This window comes from Muntiacus reevesi, chromosome 14 (genome assembly GCF_963930625.1).
Source record: "Muntiacus reevesi chromosome 14, mMunRee1.1, whole genome shotgun sequence".
In the NCBI taxonomy this organism is placed as follows: Eukaryota; Metazoa; Chordata; class Mammalia; order Artiodactyla; family Cervidae; genus Muntiacus; species Muntiacus reevesi.
In genome coordinates, this window is record NC_089262.1 from 40,123,373 (window position 1) to 40,128,032 (window position 4,660).

At 35.7% G+C, this 4,660-nt stretch overlaps 1 pseudogene; it reads left to right on the plus strand.

Moving 5' to 3' along the window:
* The first annotated feature begins 636 nt into the window (after window positions 1–636).
* Window positions 637–1,494, plus strand: LOC136146419 (cytochrome c oxidase assembly protein COX11, mitochondrial-like; annotated as a pseudogene).
* Window positions 1,495–4,660: the final 3,166 nt, after the last annotated feature.

The window sequence follows — 4,660 nt, forward strand, 5'->3', positions numbered from 1 at the left end:
CATAAGTGCCAAAATTTAGAAGCAAGTAAGATGTCCTTCAGTAAGTAGGTGAATGGATAGATAAACTCTGGTACATCCAGATTATGGAATATTACTTAATGCTAAAAGGAAATGAGCCATCAAGCCATGAAAAGACAAAGAAGAAACTTAAATGCATATTATTAAGTGAAAGAAGTCAATCTGAGAAGGTTAACTACTATAGGATCCTAACCTTATGACATTCTAGACAAGACAAAACTATAGAGATAATGGAGAAGTCAGTGGTCACCAGGAATAGGGGGCAACCTAGATGAATAGGCAGAGCATAGAATGTTAAGGTAGTAAAAATACTCTGTATGATATTATAATGATGCATCCATGTCGCTGAACATTTGTCTAAACCCAATGAATGCACAACACCAAGAATGTCCTAATGTAAACTAAGGACTTTGGGTGATTACAATATGCCATTGTGGTTCATTTTTGTTTAAAAAAAATAACACTCTGATGAATGATGTTGATAATGGGGAAAGCTATGCATATATGAGAGCTGGGGGTATATGGAAATCTCTGTACTCTCCTGTCAATTTTATTGTAAACCTAAAACTTCTCTTAAACATGTAGGCCCCTGACAGGCGGGAGTTCTTTACGGGCGTCATGGGAGGGCTCTGGCATCTTGCTTGGAGGCGCGTCGTTTTCTGCGGGTGGCCTTGGAACCACCTTGGGAACCCACCTGGGCTGCGGAGAGGGTAGGGCTGTGTCTCGGGCCGGGGAGGAGCGGGACGGCGGATACTGAGAAGGGGCTGAGTCGGCTCGGGACATCGAGGAGCCCGGGCCTAGCGGTGCAGCTGCCTCGGCGGCCGAAGAGCACTAACCCCTACACGCGCTCGCAGGAGGAGAATTGGCGGCGGTGGAACAAGACAGTCCTCACATGTGGGATCGCAGCGGCGGTGGGCTTGCCGGGGGGCGTCCTGCGCCGCCGTGCCCCTTTACTGGCTCTACTGCCAGACTGGACTTGGAGGCTCAGCCGTAGCAGGTCATGCAACAGATCAGATTGAAAACATGGTCCCCGGTAAGGATCGCATCATTAAAGTCACGTTTAATGCAGATGTGCATGCAAGTCTCCAGTGGAACTTTAGACCTCAGCAAATAGAAATATGTGTAGTGCCAGGAGAGACAGCACTGGCATTTCATAAAACTAAGAATCCTACTGACAAACCAGTAATGGGAATTTCTACATACAGTGTTGTACCATTTGAAGCTGGACAGTATTTCAATAAAAATACAGTGCTTCTGCTTTGAAGAACAAAGGCTTAATCCACAAGAGGAAGTAAACATGCCAGTATTTTTCTACATTGATCCTGAATTTGCTGAAGATTCAAGAATGGTGAATGTTGATCTCATCACTCTTTCTTACACTTTTTTTTTTTTTTTGAAGCAAAGGAGGGGCATAAATTGCCAGTCCCAGGCTATAATTCAAATCACCAAGTCCTGCTTCAAATTTGTGATTTTTGAAAAATCATGTACCTTGTCTTCTCAGAGAAGTATTTACAATAATGTGAAGCTTTCTGTTTTAAACGTTATGTACCGATGGTTCTTTTTTTCCCAACTCATTTATCCTACTTAGAATGTATGACTGTTCAAAACCATGTATGTTGGCAGAAACTTGATGGTTCAGCTCCCCTTTTAGATTATCAGCACTTCATACTTGTAGCAATGAAATTTCATTATTATTTCTCAAATAGTTGTTTATTTTCATTACAAACAGTCACTATTTTAAATGTTCAAAATGAAAGAGGAATCACAGCGTCCTAACAGCTTGCCCAAAGACTACATTTTTATTTCAAATCTGACTGTATTTTCCCTTTAAGATCTAGGGTTATTTTACATACAGAGTATTAAATAAGTACTTTGAAATTCTGGTATCATTAAATTTAAATAAAATGCATTAAGTATATCTGGTAGGCTTCCAGCATTTCTTGTGATAATTCCAAGTCCCCAGATTTTAAATTGTAAATGGGATTGTGAAAATTACTAACATCAGAAGTTCTTCTGGAAAAAAAAGTTATTGAACTGTTTTAATAGTAATTCATTTGTCATTATAATTTATGACAAAGGAAACTACAAGTTATTCTGAATGTTTTCCAATAGACTTTCTTCAAAAAAGACAAAAAGGACCATTTAGTGTTATAAAGAATTGTATTTAAAGGCAACCAATGTAGAATTCAGTGACCTCTTGAGGGTACCTGAAATACAGTTGAACTACAATCATCAAAGCTTTCACAACTCATAATTCTAAATAAGAGTAATATTTATAAAAAAGTGCAAATTGATTTTTACATTCAACTTTAGTTAAATAAAGGCACTCAAATATTCTTCCTGGATAAAAAAAAATGTAATGATACATATACATAAGTTTAAAATGCAACATAAAATAATTGCAGCTTGTTGCTACAAAAAATAAAGGCAAAAACAATACATGAATTAATTTGGCATTCAATAATACATAAAAATTAGTCACAATCACTGCATCAAATAATCTATATACATCAAAGTGTAGATGGTATTTTATGATTTTTAGACTACTCAAATTTTAATTTACTAGAATTAAAATAATTCTGCAATTAGGTCATAGATATCCCATTTGTATTCCCTGGCCAAATTTTTCTCCTTCTTTCCCTGTGGGTCTTCAGTTGTGTTCTGCCCTTGGAGAAGCACCCCACAAGGCAGAAGATGAGGATTTAACTGATTAAACCCTGTCAAAGATTAAGAGTCTCTGTATGTTCCAATTATGTCAAAATCCACTGGATCTAAGAGCTAAAAATAACACTGTCTCTCCTTGTCACTTGGGTTTTCCAATATTAGCACAAACAGACTTTAAAAAATAATCATTTGTGTTAGTAACTTGCTACTGATGTTTTATATATACATACACACATACATGTGAGTGGGTATACATATATGTGTGTGTATGGACACATAAAATAACCTTTATATATATATACACACAAAATAAACCCTATCCTGGATAAGAGGAATAAAGACCTCCAAAATGTTATTTTGGGTCTTCAAAAAATTGCTTAGAAATTTAGTAGGTAATGTAAATGTACAAAAAATGTACAATGTTTTTAAATGAACACAAGAATGTTGACTTAATGTGTTAACAAATTCATTTTAAAAATAACTGCAATAGGATTGATGGACTATATCTGAGGGAATTGTAAGAACTATTCTAAATCTAGAGCTATGTTCCAAGAAGATGAAATTAGCTCACCCATTTATTTCTCTTGCCTTAAAAAAATCTCACTGAAATATCCAAAGAAAATTTTTTTTTAAATTAAAGAAAACCGATGGTACTAATGAAATGTATAAAGGACACCATTGATACACCGAAGCACCGAGGAATTTCTAGAACAGATACACAAAAAGAGATCAAATTGATGGTATAAAACAATCATTGCTGGGCACAAAACATATGGCTTCATAAGCAAGAAGGGTCCACATGGGAAATAAGTAGAAATGTTTAATAATTGTCAAGCTCAGAAATGTTGGAGCTGAGATACCAGAGCCATGGGTAATAAGTGTCGATAACTGAAGGACTTGCAAAATCCTGATAATGTCAGAATGAATTTATACTGGACATTTTTCTTAACATGGGTGGTAGGGTCCTGAAATAGCCAAGGTAATAAGGGAATAATATCCTACTTAGATTTGGGCAGGCTCAAGAAATAAAGAGAAAAGTACATCCTTCACAGTATAGTAGTTAACTTTCCATATCACCATGATATTTGCATTTCTAATTTTCATTGGCATTAAAGGATCTAAGGAGACACTGCCACAACTAAAATCCCACAATAGATGCTGGAAGATAAATGGGTACAAGCATGACATAGATTGAGAGTGATGAAAAGATCCTGATGGATCTTCCAGGTGAATGCTCACTAGCAACCAAAGGTACCGATCTGATAAATGTCTGTGGACCAGGAAGGAAGGCACAGAGTCAGTCAGTGCCCACTTGGTATATGTAGAACTGGCTCACGAATTTCCACAACATGTTTACATTTCAAGAGGGACCCTCAGAAGATAAAAAAAAAAAATACTGTAAGCACCCCCACCTCCTGCCTCTGGCAAGCACTAACCTAAAGTGACTAAAGGAAATCAAAATGTATAATACAAATTTCCAGTTATAAAATAAATAAGTCATGGGGGAATAATGTACAGCATTTTTGCTATCATTAATAATACTGTATTGCATATTTGAAAGTTACTAAGGGTAGATTATCAAATTCTCATGATAAAAATTTTGTAACTACACATCGTGACAACCATTGACTCTACTTATTATGGTAAACATTTTGTAGTACATGTGAAAATTGAATCATTATGTCGTACACCTGAAACTAATATAATGTTATATGTCAATTACATCTCAATAAAAATTGCAGAGAGAACTCACTCTAGTTATCTATATGTGTCAATACAAACTTTAAATTAATTAAATGCAAACAAAATTGTTCTAACTTTTAAAGTACAGGCTTAAAAACATCTAGCTATGTTGTCAATGAGATTTAAGAGAATAAGACATCGATTAAACCATAATATTTTGTTCTTAAAAAAAGGAGGGATGAATAGCAAGGAACACAATTGTCCAATCAGGAGGTAAAGAGTATGCTTAGTTTTG